We start from the raw sequence: 25,671 nt of genomic DNA, 5'->3' as shown, positions 1-25,671 counted from the left end.
AACAGCAGTGTATGTCATTTATTGAGCACCTAGGATATGCCAGGTACTGTACTTGGCTGTTTTTATGCATTTATTCCTCACAGGACTCTACAAACTAATATCTATTATCAGCATTTTACTGATGAGGGCATAAGCGTAAGAGAGATCATATGCATTGGTTAGGGTCACACAGCAAGTCTACATTAGGATCACTGAACCCGGATCTACCTAAGTGTAAAGCTCTGCTTTTGCACTGTTCCACATGCCTTCAGAGAGAGCACCATGGGAAGGATTTGGAGGGAAGTCAGAGAGGATGGCAAGAACCCAAGGGAGGAAACAGAACTAAATGGGAATGGAAATGCAATAGAAGAGAATACTACTGAGCAGAGATGCTTGTATTTTTACTGGTGGATGAGAATGCCAGAGCTGTGAGGACTGGAGTTGCTAAGCCCTCTAGTGGAGTCTGAGACCTGGTGAGCTTAACAACTTTCTTGCTGCAGGTTCAGATGGAACACTGCCTTGAAGGTGTCTGGGTGTCTTCAGAAGAGAATTCTCCCAGGCAGTTAGTGAAGTGGGTGGGAGTGGGGTGCTTTCTGAAGAGGCTTAGTTTCCTGAGGTATCAGTAGTCAGTCTTTTAACACAGGTAATGGAGAGCAGAGAAGGAAATGTGGGCTGTTGCTGGCCTCTCACTTGCATGTAGGGTGGGAGCCAATTAGATTTTGAGGAACCTTGGCTTCTTTGTACTTGGGGACATCTGGAGCTGTGTGGTGCAAACTGGAATTTTCATTAGACTATGGTGAAATGCAAACACATGTATCAGCCTTTTCCAGGTGGCAGTTTACCAGTTACTGTCCAAGACAGCTTTATAACAGAGACTGGGGAAGGAAATATTTCTGCCATCCAGGCACAGATAATGTCCCACATTCCTTTACTAAGGGACACTTACTGCTACCACAGCCCATGCAGAGAGGTAGTGCATTGACTATGGGCACAGGCAAGGACTAGAGACTTTTTTGGAAGCAAGCTTTGATCCTTGGGGAGTGAAGTAGTCCAGCTCTGTAGCTAGGTAAGAGTGGCCTCAAGGCAGAGGCAACTGAGGGTGAGCAACTGAAGAAAAGTTACGACTCTCACAACTTTGCTTTCACTAAAGGCCATCCATTGGAATTGTTGATTGCCATGAAAGTAAATATGCCATTCAAAGTAACACATGTGCCATCTGATCCCGTCCAACACAGCAGTGATTGGAACAATGAGAGCATAAATAAATGTCCTTGGAAAGGGGATAATATAGAAAAAGAAGGGGAAGTAGCCTTAAGAACCTTCACTTTGCATAAGATGCTTATAGAAATTGGATCCTTACTGTAAATGTGATTTTTGCATCTCTGCAGGTAGGAATTCTGTCTTTCTTTTGCACCATGCCTGCACTTTATCTGCACCGCTCTTATGACACATTTTGTATTGCACACTGTTTAATAATTTTTATGTTTTTCCTACTTCTACTAAACTGATAATTCCTCAAGGGCAAGGATAGTGCCAATTCCATTCCATATCCCCCACAATGCTTTGCCTTCAGTAGCTATTCAGTGTTCTGGGTAGTCTAAGGATACTATGATTCCTCTGAATTTGTTATCTCTTTACTTAGCTACCAGAGACATCCCCTTGCAAAGCCAGCTTTTGGGATCCCTTTTTTTCCATCCCTTTTTTTGGGATCAGGGACTAAAGTATTTTCAAAGTGTTTTATAATGCTTTGAATGTGTAAGAGAAGTACTTTCTGTTTAGAGAATGTTGCTAAGCCCTCTCATCAAAAATAGGCCTTCCATCTACCTCCAAATTCTGCCAGGGCAGAACAGATTGGCAAGGGTAGTTCAGAGGAAAAAGCAATGTACTGCCTTCTGCTCATGGCTGTGTGGGTGCCGTTGGAGGAGGAAAATGTATGATAGTTGATGCTTGGGATGCTACACCCTATAAAAATGGAGCCAACCAACTAAACAGGGGTGCATAGATTTAGACTTTGTAAAATACCTTCCCCAACTTTTATATATTCCTCTGTACCCTGAGATCCTATGCCAGGAGTCTTTAAAAGGGAATTTGTGATAAGAAGTCTCACAACATAAGCAGAATGGCCCTTTAAGAGTGGCCCCCTCCGATGGTGAAGAAGGCAGCAGCTCAGTGGGAATGATTAGCAGTTGGCCAGAAAGACACATGTGGTACCCTGAGTCCTGAGCAGAACATCCCCATTCTGAAGGCTGCTGTCGCTCCTCTGGGGGCTGCTACACAGGTACTGGCATGAAGCAAAACCAGTGACATAGTAGCTGTTTTTAATTTTGCAAAATCTACCTAAGCATGAGTCCCTCTCTGTGAGTCTTTAGGGGTGTGTTACCCAAATCTTGAGTTTGGTTTTCCTTGGAAAGTTGGAAGCACTGATTGGGCAGGTAACATTAGTTATTGTGAGTGTGGAGCAAAGAGGAGGCTTGGACAGTGAAGGATGGGGAGGTGCATGTTGGCTGCTGGCATGAACTATGTTGGAAGCCCTAGAATGGTCACTTCCAGTGGCTAATACAGACTGCCCCCCTGGGAAATATAAACAGGAAACATTTTGGTTTGACCTGACTGGCTTTGCAATAAGTGTGTTTGTTCAAATAAAGTGTTGCATTAAGATGAATCTGTTTCTTCTACCCTAAAGAAAAGAGTCTTTGTACCCTGAATGTTGGAGACATTATAAATGGAAGAGCTTATTTTTACATAAAGATCAACCCCTACAGAGCATGGACTGCCCTGCCAAGATTCCCTGTAGCTTCTTTAATCAGCTGCAGAAGTTTTCAATTAGGAGAATTGTCCATTTTCACCCTATTTGTTTGTAGATCCAGAGGCCAGGTCACCAAATGTGAGCTCCTAGTCATGCTCTGAGGAGAGGTGTCTTCTCATTTCCCTGAGATGAAGACAACGGCTATCTATGTGTGTTTGGGTTGGAGAGAGCAGCCTATGGTGAACCTAAGTTGCAGGGTGGGGACTACATAGAAACTTGCTCAGGCAGAGCATCCAGATGGACTGGTTGGATGCCACTTCACTGCATGGCTCACTCTGACCTCTGCCCAAAGCAAGAAACAGAAGACCAAGATGACATAGCTGTGGTTACACAAAACCTATTAACTGCATTGGTTGTCTTTGTTTATTAAAGAACTTGGCTTCTTTTTTTTTTTTTTTTTTTTTGAAACAAGAAATTTGAACCACGTTTTGAGATACTCCAGAGAGATATAGCAATGTAGTTACCATTTTACAAACTTTTAAACAAAACTGTTAGCAGTTTACAACTTTGTTTAAAGAACAATGGTTTGGAGCACAGGCCTGCCTTAGCAAGACCCAGAGGACAGTGACCAAGACAGAGAAGAATCGAATGCAGAGCTGGCTGACCAAGGCCAGTTTTTGTAAAACCCAGGAATCCAAAGGTTAGGGTTGAGGTTCCCTTACCATTTTGCAGGAGTAGCAGTGAATTTGGCCTTGTTGTTTTGGTGATTTACACCAATGCCCTCAGCTTGTTAGCTCTCTTCAACTGGAAGAGAAATTCAGGAAAAGTGGGGATGAAAACAGTTACCTCTGTTATTTCTCCTTACCCCAGAGACTGGCCAGCCAAGTCACTGCCATTTTTAGCATAGCTTGTTCATTGCCCAGGCATTGCCATCCATGTTTCTTCCCTTTCATATTTTATACCTTTATAGTCACTTCTCTCTGTAACAGCCAAAAACCTCAACTGTGCTTTCATTCTGATTTTTCTATTAAAATATCTGCCTTTAACTAACTTTCTTCTCCTGCAACAATTTACGTTTATAAGAAACTTCATTTACGAGTTGTTTTGTCTGCTATAGTTGGTTCTAGCTATTGTTCTTTCAGCCTTGTCTAGGCAGTGTTCACATGAACACCTCACAAGAAGTGTTTAAGTCTCACAGACATTCCTCTAAAAGCATACAAATATTTATGCCTCTGTCAGTTTTTCTAGCCTATTTACAAAGCTGATTTAGTAGATAATATATTTGCCTGCCAATGATCAAAATTAAAATAGTGTATAATTGAAGCTGACCTATAATAATGATATTGGGGAAGCAACATTCAGTTTCCAAGTACACAAAATACATACGTATTAATAGGAATTTAGACTAGTAATGTCTTTTTTGGACATGTTTTCTAAAACTCCGCTTACACTCCAGGAAAGCATTTCTTTTGGATCAATTGCAATGTCAGTCAAACAACTTCATAGCTTACATGTAATACTGTGATTAAAATGTTAACTAAGTCTGGGACAAAGGGAATTCCAGGAAGACTCTAATCATTGAAGAGGGTAGTTAAAGGGCTGTAAGATTAACCATTTTTAACCTAAAACACAGCATTTCTCATGTACCCTTTAAGTAGTACTGACAAGGTATTTCCTGGAGATTAATGACAGTCTGAGTTAATGGGCTGAGGGAGGGTCATTAATCCTTACACAAAGGTAGTTTAGAAAGCAGAAATGAAAAACAACTGCTAGGTCAAGGTGATGCAATCCCAGGAGATGTTTCAGAAGATTAGTTCCCTTTTCAGAAGCCCATGGTTACTACTGTTCTCACCCTCCCTTCTCCACATAGCATACCTCAGACTCAGGTTTTCAACCTCCTGGGATGCAATTAAGCATTTGAAAATGCCTTGTAATCTCTCCTTCCGCCAAACAAAACCCTTTTTATCAATGAGCTTCCTCTTCTCACTCTTACCTAAAACCATCTTGGAAGTCATTCATTTTACATAGCTTCTTGCCATCAAATGCATTTTATTGGTTTAGATAGAGTTGTGCTTGGGAATCTAGACTATAAAAAATCAAGGCAGTCAGAATATAGCTCCTATGGGTTTCATGAGATAAATATCTATGTGTGCCATACATATGATATGAGGAAAATATGAAATTATTGTCAAGGGAAGGCTGGGATTGATGGAACAGTCAGAGCTAGATACCACTTCAGCAAGTCAGAAGAGGTGGACTCATCTGAAGGACACAGAAACAAGTTGGTATAATCAGGATACCATTAATAAGCAGAAGTCCAGGCTTCCAGACTGTGGCACACCCCCAGGGATGTACACTTGCAGATGATGTCAGACTTTGTGGGAGCTCAGTCCTCCTCCAGGCCAGCCTAAGCTGCACCCATTCTGCATGTGGGCTAATCTAGATCTGTTCCAACAATCCTCCCATCTGGCCAGATTAATTAATCTCGGGATTATGCAAGACAGCGTATGACCTCTGAAGCAAGAAGGACTCTGGTAGAGATAGAGCAAAATGGTGGCAGAAGATCTAAAGCCATGTGGTGAAAGGATTGTACCAAGAAACCCCACTCTGCCTCTTTACCCAAAGAATAGTTGACAGCTGGAGGATGATTCTTAGTTGAAAAAGGAGATCTGCCTTCATGCATGTGCATCATCTTCTGTAATTATGTTTCCCTGGGAAGAGTTTTGGGATCCAAAAGCTTGCACCCTTGCCTGTGCCAGGGTATGTTGCTCACCTTGCCACTGGGAATGAAAGCTTCTTTTGGAATCCTTCAGATAAGTTAAACTCCATCCGATTCACTCAAGCGGTGTCTGACTGGTTGTTCTACTAATTTCATGCCAATACTGTGATTCCTGTAGTATATTTTCACATGTTTGGAAAATTTTAAATACCAGAGGTTATTTTACTACTTAAAAAGAATAAAAACTACTGAAAATTAATAAGGTAGGACAAATGTGCTAAAGGAAACTCTAAGAAAAATGTTTTCTGGTCACTAGGGCAAAGGGTAGAAATGCAGAAGTCCCATTAAAATGGTAACTGGCATTTTGCCACTAACGTATCTGATCTAACTCTAAAAGCATAAGATCCTTGTCGATTTTGTGCCAGAGCCAAAAGATATAAATTTGTAGCTACCAGTGTAAACTGAACTACTGTTTTAGTGCTTCAAGTACAGGTGAAAATCTTTATGTTCTTACATACTGTTTAAAAAAAAAAAAATCCTTGTTTATATACAGATTAGTTCCACTAGACCTAGCTGGACCTTTCGAGTCCTCTTTTCAACCAAAATTGCCTTGTACAAATGAACTATCCAGATGTGGAAGGGAACATAATAATAAAATTATGTGCCAAAATAACTAGATTATTTAGGTCATGATTGCAGTTTTATAACACCATCTGGGAAAATTACTAAGTGCATGTGAATTTGAGGTAAACTAAAGTTTTTCTCCCTTCAGTAGGCATTATGGCCTCTTGGCACTTTGTTGGTAGTGGAATTTCCAGTCACTTTGCTTACTTCAAGGGTGATGGATCCACAACTGTGTAATGGTTTGAACTGGAGCCTTCCTTCCACTTCCATTTGGCGGGTATAGCATCAGTACAGTCTTTCTGAAACTTGACCTAGCCACTTAACAACAGGATAGTAAAACTTGCTGTTTTCTGTGTACAAATGCTGTCTTTCCAAATTAGGAAAGAACAGATAAGTTCCTCGTTTTAAAAGGAGTAATTCAGTACTCTACTGTTAACATTCTCCCAAGGTAGTATTACATTAATAACTACTGCTACACATGAAGAATCATTTCCCATTCTGGAATAATTTGCACACATTTAGGAATTCCATTGTCTCCTTAGAATCCTCTGGGCTATAGGCCCATGAATTATCACATTTTGAGTATGTAACTTCCATACATGATTTAAATTTTATGGGAGGAAAGAGCAAGAGAATTGAAAGAAAAAAAATAGCTACTTGCTTATGGCTAGAGAATCTCAGGGAAGGGAAAAGGATATTTCTACTTCTTTAACATAGATCAAGGAAATTTACTATTTGCCTTTAATAATAATCAGCTTTCTGGGGCGCCTGGGTGGCGCAGTCGGTTGAGCGTCCGACTTCAGCCAGGTCACGATCTCGCGGTCCGTGAGTTCAAGCCCCGCATCGGGCTCTGGGCTGATGGCTCGGAGCCTGGAGCCTGTTTCCGATTCTGTGTCTCCCTCTCTCTGCCCCTCCCCTGTTCATGCTCTGTCTCTCTCTCTGTCCCAAAAATAAATAAAAAACGTTGAAAAAATAATAATAATAATAATAATCAGCTTTCTGGGTTTTTTTAATGCCAAAACCACAAAATTTGGTATTTTACATTCATACCTGTGTGTAGTGTCTAGAGCGGTGATTCTTAGGGTCCTAAAGAAAACACATCATTCAATACCAATTCCCTGGGTTTCTAGGTGTTTCTAGCCCAAGGCTTCTTAATTTAGTCCAAGAGATCCAAAGTTTCATGTCTGTATGTTTTCTGAGTCTTGTAGCATTTATCAGTTTCTCAGAAGGACCTGGCACACCACATTTTCAAGCCTGAATTTTGTTAAACCTAATCTGTAACACCATGGTGTGAGTTTTCTATGTTAATTATAATGATGATGATAGCTCCTGATTATTGAACACTTACTGTGTGCCACTAACTGTACTTAATACTTTAAATTTATAATTTAGTGCTCCCAACAAAGCAAGTACAGTTATTATCTCCATTTTATGATTGAGGAAACCTAAGGCTTTTGAGAGGTTAAGTTATTTGTTGAAGATTGCACAAAACTGGAATTAAGACTTATGATGGCATCTGGGAAAGTCCACACTCGTAGGCATTATGCATTATGATAAGAAACACATCTGTTTATTGGTTTAGTTCTAAATGGTGTTTTGTTTAGGAATAATATATTCAGTTCAGACAGCCCCTTACTCTGTTCTAGTGATTGGGCATTCCTTCTTATCTAGATACTACTATAATTCTGAGATTGGGGCACCCAGGTGGCTCAGTCAGTTAGGCATCCGACTTTGGCTCAGGTCATGATCTCATGGTTCGTGGGTTCAAGGCCCTTGTTGGGCTCTGTGCTGAGAGCTCAGAGTCTGGAGCCTGCTTCGGATTCTGTGTCTCTCTCTCTCTCTCTCTTGCCCTCCTCTGCTTGCACTCTCAATCTTTCTCTCAAAAATAAACATTATAATTCTGAGCTCAACATTAGATTGTGGGACCCAGGAAAGTGTTTGGCATTTGTTTTGACATAAATAAGTAAACAAACACATGAGTGTCCTTACCAAACATGGCCTGGGTCGTCTTTGGTTTTTGTGATTCCCCTCCATACTGGATATAGTTGGTAGTAGTATACTACTACTACTATACTGTATGCTATACTGTTATACTACTATACTACTACTACTATATATAGTATACTATACTATATATAGTAGCATACTACTATAATAGTATACTATACTATACCCAATAGTATAGTATACTATTATAGTAGTATGCTACTATATGTAGTACTACTATATACTACTACTATATCTGTCAAAAGCTACTGTCAAAAGTAGTAGTACTACTATAGTAATACTATATATAGTAGTATACTACTACTACTACACTACTACAGCAGTAGAGTTGCTTTTGACAGATACAGGGCATGCAGTAATGTCTACTGACTCCTAAAGTCAGCTGATATTCCCTTGTAATTGCATATTTGTTGGAAGCCAACAGTCCTTTGGCCAGTTTCTCAACACAACACTTGGAAGGCAGCTACTTGAAATTTTTTGCATAGTTTTTTGCCCCATGGCTTTTTTCATTAGACGATGCAATTTTAACAGTCAGTGTACAAGAGTAGTTAGAGAGTTGAACTTCTATAGATTGATCATTGTTTACCAATCTCTTGAAAACAAGCATATGTCTCTGCCTCTGACTAGTTCAGAGACTTTGGAAAAGCTTCCTCAGACATTGATGTGTTTTATCTATAAAATGAGGGGGTTCAATTCTATCAGTTGTTTTTCAGGGTTTCCTTTTATATTAGTACCCTGTAATTAATTAATTAATCCATCTTTCTTTCTTCTTTCTTTCTTTCTTTCTTTCTTTCTTTCTTTCTTTCTTTCTTTCTTTCTTTCTTTCTTTTCTTCCTCCCCACTGGAAACCTACAAGAACTCCAGTACATCAATCTCAAAGTAGAGCATGCTGGCATGCTGGTTGAAGTTTAGAGTAGAAGGCTTGAATGTAGAGCCTCACAGATGGTGATCCCTAACATCTTTTTTTCCCCCATTTATTTTATTAAAGTATGATTTACACGCAGTAAAATTCACTTTATAGTATACAATCCTGCACATTTCAACAACTCATCCAATCATGTAACCACAGTTACAGTCAAGATATTGAGCAGTTCCATCACCCTAAACATTTTCTCTCACCCCTTTCTAAGACTCAGCCTCTCCCCTGAGGACCAGCTGCTGGCAACCACTGATCTGTTTTATGTCTCTTTAGTTTTTCATTTTCAACACTGTCATGTAAATGGACTCATTCACTATTTACCTTTCTGAGTCTGAGTTCTTTTACATAGCATAACACATCTGAAGTTCATCCATATTGTTGTATGTATCATTAATGTTGCTGAGTAGTAATTCATTGTATGAATTTATTATATAATGGATAATGTATAATTATTCATACACTAGTTGAAGGATATTTGGATTTATCCCAGTTTGGGGCAATTATAAATGAAGCCACTGTTAATATTGTTGTTTAACTTTTTTTTTTTAAGTTTACTTATTTATTTTGAGAGAGACAGAGTGAGTGGGAGAAGGGCAGAGAGAGAGGGGAAGAGAGGATCCCAAACAGGCACCACTTTGTAAGTGACAGAACCCGACTCGGGGCTTGAACTCACAAAATGTGAGATCATGACCTGAACCAAAACCAAGAGCTGTACACTTAACCAACTGAGCCACCTAGGCACCTGCTTAACACATTTTAAGGTTAGCAATGTGTCAATTAGCTGTTAAGTCATTTTAGAAAACATCAGTTCAAGAATCATTGAGGGAAGATATAGACCCCATAATCTCCATGTGCAAATATGTGTCATTATGATCCCATCCCCCCAAATCCAAGATAGAGTCCTTAGTAACTTCTTTACCCCTACCCACCCTTCAAAATGTTGGTAACTGTCTTAGCTGTAGCTAAGCTGCCTTAGCCATAGATTGAGTAGCTTATAAATAGCAGAAATTTATTGCTCAAAGTTATGAAGGTTAGACGTGTGAGATCAGGGTGGTCAGGTAAGGGCCCTCTTCCAGGTCACAGATGTCTTGTTTTCTCACAAGGTGGAAGGGGCTAACGAGTTCTCTAGGGTCTCTTTTATAAGGACATTCATGAGGGCTCATGACTTAAACACCTCCCAAAGTTTCTATCTACTAATTCCACCACCTTTGGGGGTTAGGATTTCAACATATGGATTTGGTGGGGACACATTCAGACTACAGCAGTAGCCATTTTTACTCTTCTTGTTTGGAGAGGAAATAGGAGGATATGTCATCCAAAGTGGAGTTAGTGCCAAGATAAATAAAGTCACGAATAGACCTCTGATAGTTTGGGGAACTTGAAGACTGGAGCTAAAACATCTCATAGCCCACATTCCCTAACAATGGAATATCTCTATAATCTTGGAGTCTTGGTTTTGGTTGTTTTCAGTGGGAAGCCAGGCAGACCCACTGGGAAACTTGAACTCCTCGAGCTTCAAGATGATGCTTTGTTATTGTGCTTCAAATATTCTCTTGTGTTAGGAAGGATGAAAGTTTATAAATAGATCATTCTTGTGACCAAACCCCTATCTCACTGCCCCACCCTTTCCCTAAACAAGAAGCCTTCCATGTGTACAGTGTGCCAGACTGAGGATTATGGCAGTTGGTTTCTTATACCCCATTCTTCTACACCAGTAAACATCTATAGTTTGGTCATTCCAGGTGTGTGTTCTCCATTTACAGTGACCCACCACCAGGTTTTCCCAGCACAGTCCTGGTTTTAGCACTGACAGTCCTGCATTCTTGGAAGCCCCCCACCCATTCCCAAGTGTACCTGGAAAATTGGTTATCCTACCTCCCTTATATTCCCAGAGTTGGATCCAACAGCAGAGTCTAACACCTCTGCTTGTTGAATCTCCTAAACCATACCAATGTATTTTTTAATGTTTATTTATTTATTTTGAGCGAGAGTGTCCATGTGTGAGCAGGGAGGGGCAGAGGGAGTGGGAGACAGAGAATCTCAAGCAGGCTCCACACTGTCAGGGCAGAGCCCAACTCAGGGCTCAGTCTCAGGAACTGTGAGAATAGGACCTGAGCCAAAATCAAGAGCCAGATGCTTAACTAACTGAACCACCCATGCACCCCCAAGTGTATTTTTTAAACTAAGAATACAGTTCTGGTTCAGATGCATGAATGTATGGTGGACCATTAGAAATAAAGTTTCAACAGACCAGGGAAGATCTATATAACTTGTAGAGGAATTTGCAGATACTTAGCTTAAAACATTTTTAAAAGAAAGGATTTTTGTTTTGTGTTGCTTTTACTTTTGTTTTAATTCTATGAACCTCCAGGAAATAGAATGAGTCTTAGAGGATACCTTTCTCTAATTGTCAGAGTTCAAGTGGTAAATCACAGTGTGATATTGTCTGACAATCCTACATGTCCCTAATACACAATAGTATCCTTGTCAGCAATATTCCAAGCAAACTGAGTAGAATATAGAGCTCCATTAATGGGCCTTAGCAGAAATAGTTATATATTGTTCTAACTCTAGCCAAATGATTTTATTTATTCTTTCATATTTTAACCAAAATGTGCCAAACAAGAATTATGATGAAAAATCTCAGTGATTTTTTTTTTAATTCAAGTACTAAGCACTTTTAATTTATTTGAGAAACCAGTCTCCTTCTCAATCACAGGCTTTTGTCCTCCAAAAAAAGCCATTTTTGAATTAGCTGGGGGAAAATACAATAATAAGATTTTAAATTCTGAACTACAAACTGCACCTGCTTAGGATCTAAAACTGAAATGGAAAACTCAAGGCTTAACCCCACATGCTCCCTGATCAAATGCAAACAGTTCTTAAAATAGCTTCGTGTGAAGATGTTCAGAGCAGCTGAAAACCAAGATGTTGGTGTCCCTACTTACAACCTGGCAGCTTAATACCATGGCTCAGAGGCAGCTGCCCTGTGTCTTTCTGTTTCAGGCCCAGGAGCAACAGCTCTAAGGAGAAGCACAGAATCAGCCTCTGCTTTATCCACACTGCTATCATCCCCTGAATTCTACTTTCCTAGTCAAGGGGTTGTCCCTAGATCCGTCACAAAGACCAGTGACATTCATTCCAAGCCACTAACATGACAGGAAAATAGTTAAAAGTTTCCAAAAACCTTAAATAGGTATATAATAAATTTGAGGAAAATTTTAAGAAAGAAAAGAAGTCTTGTGTATTTAATCAGTCATAGGTGGTAACAGTAATAGTTATGTGTGGTATATTACACACTGCTACCTTCAGTAGCTTAGTTATCAGCAGATCAGTGAGCTTTCTCAAAATTCATCAGAAAGATATTCTTCATTGACTTAAGACTGTTCTTTTCAGCTCCACTTATCTTGCTATAACTCTCAGTTAACCATGTTTACTGTTTTTCCACATAGAGAATTTTTTTTCCTGTGCTGTTCTCTCTTCCTCATGATGAACTGCTTCTCTCAAGGGCCCACTTATGCTTCTACCAAAAGCAGGATCTGGATTGGCGGATAATTGGTATGATCTGATGACACAGTGTTTTATGTTGCCAGGCTGGTGGTGGCATTAACCAGCAGTTTAAAATTCCATTTGCATTCACATGTAGGTGAATATACTGATATACTATACTGTTCCTGTACTAAAAAGAAGAAAGCGGTGGCTTATAGTTCTTTTAGCAACTAAACTGATTTTTCAAGAGCCAGAGGAGAGAACTGTGGGGTGAGTACCTAGAAGGGAGATGAAGGCAGGAAGAGGATAGGGTTGGGGAAGGCCTGAAGCTCTCCTCTGTCAGCATAGGCCAGTTGGCCGCTATCACCTTTAAACAGTATTGGTTGCAGCTATGACTTCTCATGTTGAAAACTCAGACTTTTTCTTTTATTATTTTATTTATTTTTTTAAATGTTTACTTATTGAGAGAGAGAGAAAGTGTGCAAGTGGAGGAGGAGCAGAGAGAGAGAGAATCCCGACACAGGGCTCAAATTCAACGAATGGTGAGATCGTGACCTGAGCTGAGATCAAGAGCCATATGCTCAACCAACTGAGCCACTCAGCCTCCCCAGAAAACTCAGACTTTTTCTATTCTTTCATTTGAGAAATTACTTAATGAGACTGTGCATTAGAGAGAAAATTAGCTGAGCTAGTCCCTTAGATGTCTAAAACCTGGTTTTTCCATCTGCTGAATAGGGGATAATACCTGCCTTTTCTATCGCACAGGGCCACTATAGGATCAAGTGAGTGACTGATACTTGAATTATGTTAACAATGTAAAACACCTGGAGGGCTAAAATGACGTTGTTATGATTAAGGCTATCATAAAAAGCCTCCTCAGGGTGAGAAAAAATGGTACTGCTGTTCTTTCATATGTAGCTTCCAATGATGTACTGTCTTTGTCAGAGTAGACAGAAATATCTTGATCTTCTGTCAGATTTGAACCCCAGATAGCTATGAGGCTATAATGCAGATTTTGTTCTGATGTCTTCCTTAGAGACTTCCTGTCTGACCCAATTCTGAAGGAGCAAACACTATCAATATGTGAGCCTTTTATGTTTAACATCTGTAGCTTCAACAGAAATGTCAACATCCTTCAAAGAAGGCTCAAGTATTTCTACTAAAATGTATATATGAACCTGGTTATTTGATTGATGCTGAGTTGGTCTCTGGAATTGCCTCCATACCTTGCAGACACTAAATAACCCTTTTTAAAGTAGGGAAAAAGTTTTCTGGTCCTTAACTTTTAATCAGAAATGAAGGATAAAATACTTACCATGGTAAAAAAGCATGCATTGTATGCAGGTTCAGATCACTAGTAATCAGCCCCTCTGTGAAGATCCCTATACTCAGCACTTATAAAAGCCGTATTTGCCTTATTCACTGCTGTATCCCCAGTAACCCAGCCCATAGTAGGCACGTAGTAAGACCTGTGAGGGACTCTAAAAATTTGCTATAAGGCCTATAAGGCACTCTAAAATATTTGCTGAATGAACAAATGAGCAAATTAAGCCCTTTACTATGAAAATGTTTCCCCTAATTATAATGAAACAAATAGTGTTCTATGCTCATCATGAATGGTTATTTAATGCTGATGGTCACTAGTTCTGTTCTAAGGAAAATAAAAGGAACTAACGTTTCTTTAAATGTTTTTTAATACAACATATTGGAGAGGTGAGGCATGTATTTCAGTGATAATGAAAATTTTGCTTTAGGTTAAGACAATAATATGGACTCCGTTCTGAAGAAAAGCACAGAAGGCCCTTTACTGTTGTTTTTTTCTCATCTTTCCCAATTCTTGGCAAGTTGCAGTATCAGTTTCCTACAATAGTGCTCTATCAAATGCACCATCAGTTTGAAAACACAGTGAAGTATTTCCATCTCCAGTGACAATGCCACCTAACTAAGACCAATTCTTAGCTAACAAATTCTTTGATTCAATAACAGTTTAAGCAAAAAAGATAATGACACATGAACAGAAGCTAGACAATTAAAAAAGTGTATAACTTTGCTAATAAGAGTAGTTGTCTTTGCCCCAGAACTTTTATAGCATAATTTTGTGTTGGTTATCATAAGAACCCAAACCCTACATTCTTTTGGGAAATCATTTGGAAAATTCTCATCAGAGTGACATGTCTTAATTGCCTTACATATTTGTTTTAAAGAAGTGGGAATAGCCCATGAAAATTATTGCTGTCTTTAGAAATATTCAATAGCAAAGAGCTCTTAAAGTGTTTATCCTTATTTTTAACTAAGCCTAATGGGAATTTCATAATAATGTTAACTGATAAGTGTAAAGATATATTTACTTGGAATATTTGTTTTTAAGGGACAGAAGATTGATATGTTGGTGTCATCATAGAGAAAGCATTTTTAATTATAGCTGGAGGAACACTGCCATAAATTGAAAGAATTCTCTCCAGTAGCATGCCACTCTATGTCCTACTTTATAAAATCCTAATACACAGATGGAATATGGTTAAGTGTTGTCAAACAATATTTGTATTATACTTCTTATAATCTTCCCAAGAGTTGCATAGATACTGAAAAGACATGTGATCATCAGTTGTCATTAAGAGAAAAGGAATAATTGACTATATTATAATCATTTTAGATAAATATGTATCTATGCTGAATGGAGCTCCTATATTCAAAACTATGTAGTCACCCTAAATATTGAATAAATAATATTCCCATAGAGCAAGTACAGTGAGCAGAACTTTCTCTGGCATCATTTGGCAGCAATCTAGCATCATTTCCCATTGACAGTGAGATGTGCCCATAGATATCCAGTCATATTCTTTGAATTGATAGGTATTTCCCCCAAATCTTCTAAAAACCTTACCTCAAAAATATCCTTCTATTCTCTTACAGTCATCCAAAAAATGTGAACGAAGGCAAAGAAAAAAATGCAATCTAGTTGCCATGTTAGGTTGATGGTTTCTTCTGTTTTTCCATGAAGAGAATTCCTTCTCTCCAATCCAGTGTATTTCTCCATTTTCATAACATTGTGATGATTTTGAAGTTATATATTGATCATTCACAGCAGCTTACAAGAACAAGCTGTTACAAGGAAAGTCATTTTCCCAAACCTATTTTTTTTTAATTTTTGACCATTTGTCTTACTCTTAGAGGATAGCAATTTAAAATTTCATTTTGGTTTTCTCTCATCCCTACCAATTTAGCAAAACGTATCTACTGTCAAGACAGTTTCTCTATTTCGCAAGTGGCTCTTACACACATTAACCTAAAAGTTGCTCATCTGTTATAAGCTCTTGATCATACCTGAGATTTACTACATCCCCTTGTTTAATATCCATAAGAGCCTGCTCCTGGATGTTGGATAATACAGAAACATCACCCTAAAGCTTCTTCTGAGCAGTGACAGAGACACTTACCTTAATGTGCATGTACCTTGGCTTGATTATGCCCAGCAGTTCTCTCTTCTCATCCCCACCAAAATCCAATAGTGGAATCCAGGGACCAACAACGTTTTCTTCTCTTCTTCTTGGATACTCTTTCAGTTTTTGTTTTGTGGACTTCAAAGCCACGGAGAGTTTGCAACCAGAGGCCACTGACAGTTCTGCAAAGGATAGGCAGTGGGGAGCCCAATACTGACTGGGCCCAAACACTGAATATAACCCTCTTTCCTCTCTGGAAAGCGTCCTTCATACTCTGAAGACAGGCAACTTTGCCGAATCCTTCACCCCACGGCTTGCCAGTCTCCACAGAAGAAAGGGTCTAACTGAAGTGGGCTGCAGGATGAGGCGACCCAAAAACCGAGAGCCATCTGCCCAGAAGAGACAAGTAGAGGCAGGTAGAGGCTCTGTGAGTGTGTCTGTGTGTATGTGTGTGCGTTTGCATGCCTGTGCCCGGCAGCTGCTCTCGAGATTAGAAGACACCACTCTTTGGCAGGCAGCTCTGAAACACCCTCTTGGGTAATTCCAAATTCACATGCACATCTTGGCTGAGAGAAGAATCCTCCCAGGACAACCTGAGTCCCTTTCTCTGCCTTGTCACTGCCCCAAATACAGTGTGAACCACAGACAATCAACGGTGCCAGCATCTTAGAAATAAATGTCCAAATGGACATTAAATTGCACCTCATTCTGTACCCTGCAACCATGAACTGATGCAAGCCTTGTTTGGGGATTTAAGTAACAAGGGCATGACCTCTTCTTTGACAGTTGTAACCCAAGGCTCTGTAGAGTTTCGCTATTATTAACGCAATGTTGAACTTTAACTTGAATGCCTGCCTGTTCCATTCAGTGTCATATGAGATGAGATGTGAGTACAAAGTGCTGAGGAAGCTCCAGAGCAACATCTTAGTGTAGGATGGTATTTATTATTATTAATCAAGTTCTTTATTTTATATTCGGTTGTTAAGAGAAATCTCATACCTTAGATTGCTAAAATTTGCAGAATCTAACTTTCTGTAAGTGGTATCGCTTGTTCCTGTTGAAGGAGGAGGGGCAGGAAGAAGGAGCTTGTTCATTTGTTTAGCAAGTATGTATTGCGTCACCCATTAGGTATCAGGTCCTCTACCAGATAAGCCCACCACCGGCCAGATACTCAATCTGCACATCATTAAATCGTCACAACATCCCTCCAAGTCCTATATTGGTGATCAAATGAAAAGACCAAAGCTAAAAATAATTAAGTAACTTCCCCAGGCTCTCAGAATTGGATTTGAGTCACTCCATAACCCATGCTCTTTATCTTTAAGATACAAGTAACTTCAAACTTACAGAAAAGATAATAGAATAATAAGGAGTTCACGTATACTTTCACCCAGGTTTTCCCAGCTTTTAACATTTTACCACATTTGCTGTCTTCCTCTTCCCCTTCCTTGGCCCTCCCCCTCCTCCTCTCCCTTCCATGTGCTTATGTGTGTATATTGTTTCTGAATCAATTCATACACTTGAGTGTGATTATCCTAAAAGACAAGTGCTCTTTTCTTCTTTTATTGAGATATAATTGACATGTAACATTATATTAGTTTTGGGTGTGCAGCATGATTTGAGGACACTGTTATACATAACCACATTATAACAGTCAAATTCAGTAAACTAACACTAAAATGATATTACTTTCTAATCCATAGTTCCCTTCAACGTACAATATTACTTTCTAATCTATAGTTCCCTTCATCTTTTCACCAAATGTCTCATTAATATCCTTTATAAGGGAAAAAATTCTTTTTTTCTTTTGGATAGGATTATATATCGCATTTAGTTGTCATGTTTCTCCTTCAGTCTTGAGCAGTTCTTTGATCTTTCCTTTTATGTTTTGCCATGTGACATTTTGAAGAGTAAGTTTTGTAAAATGTTCCTCAATCTAGGAGTGTGTGATGTTTTCTCATTACAAGACTGAATGTGTGCATTTTGGGGCAGGAATATCACAGAAGCAATGCTCTATTCTTCTCATAATCAAATCAGGGGATACATAAGCAGAGTTTGTCCATACCAGGACCTGCACCACTTGGTGAAGGTGGTGTCTGCCAGATATCTCCACTGTGAAGTTACACTTTTCCAGTTTGTAAAAAATAAATATTTTGTGGGAAGATACTTTGAGAATATATAAGTATATTGCTCCTAACTAAACTTCCTTAAAGTAGAAAGTTTAGTTAGGAGCAATATACTTATATATTCTCAAAGTATCCCCCTACCTATTTTTGTGTTCATTTATATCAACATGCACTTACAGATTTCTATTTTATTCAATGGGTTATAATCCATTAATATCATTATCTCGATACCAAGATGATTTCAATTTGGCCAGTGGAAGACCCTTCAAGCTGGCTCTTGTGTTCTTTTGACAAGTCCGCATCATTTTTTGAGTACTTCCTCACTTTTAGGCACAAAAAAATGTAGCGTATGCATCTTATATTTATTCTACCCAGCCCTGGAACTCACCATATCTTCAAGGAGATCTGGGTCCATAATGGAAAATGGTATATAGAAACCGAGATCTGGGCATTGGGTGCACTCACTGGACTAGGTATGTTCATGGTTTCTCGGTTCTCCCTCTTCCCCCCTCTCTCTCTGTCTCTCACTTTGTATTAAATACTAGATCACAATGATAGCTCCAGTCCCATTCCAACATAGGGGTTATTCTAGCTTTTACTGTTCCCATGTTTATAACTCCCTTACCCAACAGTGGGGATAGCCTGGTTCCTATTATCCTCAAACCATTTACTTAGTTGCTTCTTGCCCCTGTGTGTAAACAATCTGCTTCCTCAGCCATTCCAATCTTTTTAACTTCGTCAACCCTAATCTCTCATGGATATGGAAGGGAAAAAGTATTTTTTAATAAAAAAGAAAGGGAAAAGGAAGAATGTAAGAATCCCATACTCTTTCTATGCCTTGTAGCATCTATTTTCATGGCAGATCATCATGTTCTCTTGTGTGCAGCTGTCATGGAAACAAGTATATAATGGCTAAGGGAAGAGTTCAATTATTAATTCATTTAGCTGTTTTTGTGTTCACTATGTGTCAGGCACATTGTTAAAGACAGATACAGTCCTTGTGCTTGTGAATGTATTTTTACTGGGACGTCTGGGTGGCTTGGTCGGTTAAGTGTCCGACTTTGGCTCAAATCATGATCTCTCGATTCACGAGTTCAAGCCCCACATCAGGCTTTGTGCTGACAGCTGGGAGCCTGGAGCCTGCTTCAGATTCTGTGTCTCCCCCTCTCTCTCTCTGCCCCTCCTCAGCTTGCACTCTGTCTCTCTCTCTCAAAAATAAGTAAACATTTAAAAAATGATTTTTACCATTTCTTTTTACTTTTTAAATGTGACTACTAGAAAATGTAACATTACATACATGGTTTGTATTATATCTCTATTAGACATCATTGCTATAGTATCATATTATGAATACAGAAAAAATAATTACTTATCACACTTTCCTTTTTCATGTGTCATATTTAGGAGATTCTGACATACCAGAATGGGCCTAAATTAGACTTTTTGCCTTCTGTTCCATCAGCTTTGAAAGAGTTAAAGAAGGACACTTCTCACTTAAAATCTATATTGGCAGCATAGATCTTTGAAAGAAATATAAGTAACTTTATGAAATAATAGCTATTTGTTGTTGTAATAATTCTTAATATTCCATTTGCATACTATCCATTGGGCATCTATTCCAGCACAAACACAATTGTCTCTGCTTGTTCATATCCTGAAATATAATTTCTGTAAGTTCCATCTCTGTTGACATTTCCTTGGGTCCATGGAATTGATACTAGTCTGTCAATTAAATTTCAAAAATTGATCCCCAAAGACAGACACTCTGTCCCCTTCCTGTGGCTTTCCTGTCACAGTGTCCACTGAAAATGGGTATCTACATAGAGAGGAAACAGAGGAGAGTTTTCAGCTGACTCAGTCCAAACAGATAAGTAAAGAAATTATGAGTACATGTGTACATAAGCAGAACGGATCCTCTAAAGGTGTCATATTCCCACTCTTCTCAGGTGACCTACCAGCTAAATATAGAAGAGAAACAGCAGGAAAAAATTACTTGTAATCTTTCAGTGGTCATTTTTTTTTCATGGACTCTGAGCTTCGGTTTACTCCTCTGTGAAGGTTTGGCATTGACAAAGATGAGATCTTCATACTGTTGTGGCACTAACATTCTGTGAGTCTGTGAACTGATGACTTAAAAACGATCCAGCAAACCCCAACCCTATACTTTTTGCTAGACTCTTCCTAACAGTTAGTACTACTGATGTCTTCAAGGTGTTGAGAGAGATGTAAAGTACTGGTTCTCAAAAATATGGTGAGGTTTAAACTAATTTGCTCATTCATTTTTTCTGTTTGTTTCTATGAATTGTAAAAGAAATGTGGGGTTCTCCGTAGCAGAGATGGCTCACAGGATATCAGAGGCAGTATTCCCTGGGCATGCTTCACTTTTTCTTGACTCAGATAACAGATCCCATCCTTCCCACTGTTCTAAGTCCCAGTGGATTATATTCTTCCATGGTGCTCCCAAGGGCATACCTGCACCTTACTCTCAACCCACGTTATTATAATTGCCAACATATTTGTCTCTCCCATTCTAGGCTGGGTGTTCCTGGAATACAGACTGCCCCCTTCAGCATTGTAGCCCCCACCCCTAGGATGCAGTCAATACACAATAAATATGTATTGGATGGAGGAAACATCACCACCCACCTTGGCCAAGTGGACAAGGGAGAGAAGCAGCTCTAGAATAAAGCAACTTTAGAACAGCATCTCAGTGAGCTGAATGGTAAAGAAATCAGAAAAGCACACATATTAAAACCATCAGTGATTTTCAATTCCAGGATTTGAAACCTTTTTCCTAATAGACATTTTACCAGCAGCAAAATTGCTGGATGTAAATTTCAACACATTATCCTCGCCTTCATGTTCCCTAAGGATTGAATTAATGATTTACATGTAAAAATCACAGGTCTGGATAATCAAAAAGTAGTAAAGTATCTTCAAGTAAACAAGTCTGATTAGGAAAACCTAGTATAATGAAAGGTACTCCTCGCTTCCTTTGAAATCGACCTGTGGACAGTGTTTTGGAATTATACGTGTTTCAGGGTTTCACATTTTTGTAAAGTGGAAATGATACTAATAGGTTAACTTTCAAAAAAGAAAGACAAGGAAAACATGTTCTTGAGTTCTGAATTTTGTTGTTGCAAAGAGTTGTTTGTACTCTTCAGTTTCCAGGGGCTCTTTCTTCGTATACGTTACAAATGCCAAATACCAGGTAGCAGCTGTTTTAGCTCTAAGACATTCCTCAAGTGTCCTGTTTTCATGTCATTATATAATGCTTTTCTCTTCGCACGGCTCTCATCACTCAATGGCCTTGTTGAGGTATAGCACTGCATAGCTCTCTTCACTTTTGCATCCATATTACTTTTCCAAATGGGTACTGGTTCTCTGAAAACTAGAGGAAAAGGAGAGAAGAAACAATTCCAGCGACATCTCAAATTGGAACAATGTTTTCCCCTTGGCTAGAAAGATCCTTTGTGAATAGAAAAACACATGAGTTAGAAGTTTTTCTCCCTTCTCAGCCCTTCTTTTCTTTAAAAATGTCATTTCATACTAGTCTTGTTTTCCTTACTAACTGCACATCTTATAGACATATTGTATCAGCAGACAACTTGTTTAATTTTTCAGCTCAAATTTTGCCTTCATTACTGTGTCTCTGATAGCCCAAAGGACAGGCGTACATGTCCATAAGCACAATTTCCAGTTCACTTCAAGAGGTATTTCCTGAGTGCCGTAACATGCTGTGCACTGTGCCAGGCCTTGGTACCATAAAGATAACATCGTTGCCCTGTCCCTGCCCTTCAGATACTCACAGTCTAGTAGGAGAGTAGGAGAGGCACATGTCAAAATCCTAATTTTAGTGGGCTAAGCATTATAACAGAGGGCTAAAGATAATGCTGTCTGAGTCTTCCTAAACTGGAGGTCAGGGAGGGTGCACAGGGTGAAGGCAGGTGGTGGGGCTATTTGAACTGGACACGCTGGCAGGGGAGTAGCTGGTTTCTCCCAGGGCAAGAGTAAGAAGGAGGGCATTCTAGGGAGAGGACATGATGTGAGCACAGGCGCAGTAGCAGGAAAGCACACGAGGGGCTCAGCAGTGATGAGTCGCTCCCATGCCTGGAGGACAGGGTTGTGGTGTCCAGTTTCATACTGTGTGAAGTGGAATCTTTATTTGGTCCAGAATCCTAAGGGCCTTTGATGCTAGATGTTAAAACTACTCTGTAGACAGTGAGGAGCCACCGGTGGCATTTTAGCAGAAAATTATAGACAGGGAAGTACAGTTGGAAATCCACAGGATTTGGAACCAGAAGTCTTTTCCTGGGACTCTGGACTGTTTCACCTGAAAAGGAACTTAGAGCTCATCTAATTTTAGCTGCTTGTTTTACTCATGAAAATTGTGTGACCCAGCTTGAAATTTCACACCACTTGGTGCCCTCTACTTGACAGAAAGCTTAAGAGAAACTTCTACGCTAGCAGCTTCCCCAGAGTAATCCCTGGGTTTAAACAAGGTTATCCCTGTGCCCTGAAGGGGTCATGAGTGTCACCTATATGCATTTTTACTGAAGAAGCTGCTGGGACCTCAGAGGCCAGCCTAAAGGAGGGAATGAGGAATAGGGGAGGCTGCTGCAGCCTGGGGACCAGTGACATATATTACAACAGAGTGTTTCAGCCCAGCAGGGAGAATCTGGACAGGTAGCTGCAACATCATTCCAAGTGAGTTGCTGGGGGTGGGGGCGGGGGCGGGGGAGGGGCAGATCCCAAGCAGGGTTGTGGAATGGGGAGCAGAAGACATGGAAAGATGAGAATTATGCAAGGAAACTGAACCCCATCCAAATAAACTAGGTGCTGAGCAGAGCTATAGTCCTAGCAGAGAAGTCAAAATATATGAGGAAACCAGATGGGCGGGGGGACTGTTCCTAAGGGTTGAGCAGATCAGGAGGTGACTGAAGGAAGGAAGGCTGCTGTTCATCCAGTAGGCAAGTACCCAGTGCCGCTCTGGGCCCTCCAGAGAGCATCTCTAGGCATCTTTTTTCTAGTGTGCCCAGGCTCCTGCTAGCTTATCAGACTTGGTTCTCAGAGGACAGGCAGGACACAGCTTAAAGACTCAAGATCTTCCCTTTTAACCCCTGGGCAGAGTTGGGGAAGTAGGGACTAGCACTCAGGTACTTCTGAATTTCCAGACAATTCCATGGTTTGGTATTTCAGGCCACAGCCAAATGACAGGGAGACAAAGGTGTTCCTCTGGGACCAGCTATAACAATAGCTTCGCAGGAATACATTGTGCTATTCATTCTCAGTGTTCTGGTGCTTGATTTTAAGGTTCTTTTGTAATTTTGCTTAAGAAACACCATGCTACATATATAATAGCAACTCTGCTTTCAACCACAAATATCTTAAAATGAGAAAGGCTAATCTTCCCCTTATTCAAAATGCATTGTGTGCCAAACCTGGTGTTTTAAAACAATCATTTTGAAGCTTTCTAATTGTAGCCATAAGTTAGTTCTCCATTCTCTCGGCCTCTCAAGTTCGGCCAGGGTGGTCCTCATTAAAATGAATGAGAAACTTCCAACAGAAACCCAAGATTTACAGTAATATAGTATTTATGGTAGTAAAATCGTAAAATAAAATGAAAAGATGTCCCTGTTATGTCATTTTTTTAAAAATTTACTAATTGCTATTGTATTCATTCATTTCCTCAACAGTTACTTATTGTATGTCTATGTCCAAACAGTATCCTGAGTGCTATTTTAAAAGTGATATTTAAAAAGCAGATAATGTGGTGCCTGGGTGGCTCAGTCGGTTAAGTGACCGGTGCTGGATTTCAGTTCATGGTTTGTAAGATTAAGTGCCACGTCGGGCTCCATGCTGACAATGTGGAGCCTGCTTATGATATTCCCTCTCTCTCTCTCTCTCTCTCTCCCACACACATACCAGCTCGTGCGTGCATTCTCTCTCTCTCTCTCTCTCAAAATCAATAAAGTTAAATAAAAAATAAATAAATAAATAAATAATAAAAAGCAGATTTTATTGGTTCCTGCCATCTTGGAATTTAAAGGCCATGGGTCTATTTGTAAAATAAAAATAAAGTATTATTTTATTTATTTATTTTAAATTGATTTTTTAAATTTTTATCATATACTGAATTTATTTGATCAAGTCTATTTATCAAATAAAGAGAAGTTAACAAATCAGATAATGACAACTTGTGATAGTGCTATGATAGAAAGTAAGAGACAATTGGGACAGAGAATGAAGAGAGAGCGAGGGCCTACTTGATATGTCAGAGGAGACTTTTGATGAGGGGATATTTAAGCTGAGACCTGAGCAATGGGAAGGAGCTAGACCAGAAGTAGTAATCCAGGTATGAGAACAATAGGCATAAAGGCTCTGAGGGGAGAAAGGAGTGGGTATGTGCTAGGAACCCCAGGATGTCGGTGTGGCTGGGGTATAGTGGGCCAGGGAGAACAGGGGGAGACTATAGGGTTAAGTGGAGGCCTAGTCGGGTGGGGGGTGGGGGGCAGCAGGGAGGCTTGTGGTTTGTGGTAAGGAGTGTGGGTATTAGTATATAAGCAAGCTGCTATGGATTCTTAATCTGGAGGGTTACATAATCCTACCTACATTTTTAAAAGATCTTTCTGTCTCTCATGTGGAAAGTGGAGAGAGAGTGGTTACAGGGGGACAAACACTGCCTGAGGAAGATATGGTTACGGGGGGACAGAATGGTTACAGGGGGACAAACATCTGCCAGATGATGCTCCGGGGTCATCCCAAGGAATTCATGGACTCTAGGCAACTTGTCATTACTTTATCTTCACTGCTTTCCCTCTAAACGCCCAGATCATTTCTTTACCTGGTGATTAGTAAAAGAAAAGATGCCAGGAGCACTGTCTTTTGCCAAAAGCAAAATAGTGAGGTGAGCCATTCAGGTAGGGTCCTGGTCCTAATGCTGTTTCGTTGGAATCCTAGATGTCATTTTCACTTTGCAAGTTCGTGAAATCTATGCCGTCTGATCACTGTTCTTGAGCTTTGTTCCTGGTACACAGAAAGGATTCAATAAATGCTTGCTAAATTGATTTGACTTGGACTCCCAGTGGTATGAATAGAGAGGGAGAATTAGGAAGGCCAACGGGGTCCTCTACTTCCTCTCTGAAGATGGTATGTATCAGTGGGTTACCATGGCTCTTAAACAGTATTTTCAGTCTATGGTGGATACAGTTCAGGGAGGACTAAAATGATTCTCTGCTAGAATAAAAGGTGCTGTGTACATGCAAAAAGCTTTTTTTTAAGTGCATCTGGTTAGAGTTTAATGTGGCTGAAAAAAATCACTATTTCTTTCATGTTTCAGTTACTCAGATTTGGCTAAAAATGTGCTTTGGAGATTTTCCAAAATAAAACTCTTGAGGTGAGAGAAATTCCAGCCCCAACAATAACTTGAAAATTGGAAGTTGGAATAGCAAGTGTTTTTTCAACTGTCTTAACTCTGTCACCAACACTATGATGATCTGATTACATGTGACAAGTCTGGTTTCTGGCCATTAAACTGCACACTTCAGCTGCAGGCACCAGTCTTTCCCTTCTTTTCTTTCAACTATGTGTTGATCTGGGAGCAGAAATGAGAACGATGGGAG

General features: G+C 39.7%; 2 protein-coding genes across 4 annotated transcripts in view; one reads left to right on the top strand and one right to left on the bottom strand.

Annotated features, from left to right (window-relative positions):
• The window catches only part of FILIP1L (filamin A interacting protein 1 like), a 304,022-nt gene extending 287,651 nt beyond the window's left edge, over positions 1 to 16,371 (bottom strand). The window contains exon 1 of the mRNA XM_058731621.1: positions 15,921 to 16,371. The gene's annotated coding sequence lies outside the window, so the exon portion shown is untranslated. The remainder of the gene's footprint in view (positions 1 to 15,920) is intronic.
• CMSS1 (cms1 ribosomal small subunit homolog) overlaps positions 1 to 25,671 on the top strand; it is a 383,233-nt gene that overhangs the window by 293,556 nt on the left and 64,006 nt on the right. The window lies entirely within an intron of this gene.

Source organism: Neofelis nebulosa, chromosome 5 (assembly GCF_028018385.1).
Source record: "Neofelis nebulosa isolate mNeoNeb1 chromosome 5, mNeoNeb1.pri, whole genome shotgun sequence".
Taxonomy (NCBI): domain Eukaryota; kingdom Metazoa; phylum Chordata; class Mammalia; order Carnivora; family Felidae; genus Neofelis; species Neofelis nebulosa.
The sequence above is the reverse complement of the archived record's forward strand: the minus strand, read 5'-3'. Positions and strand labels throughout refer to the sequence as shown.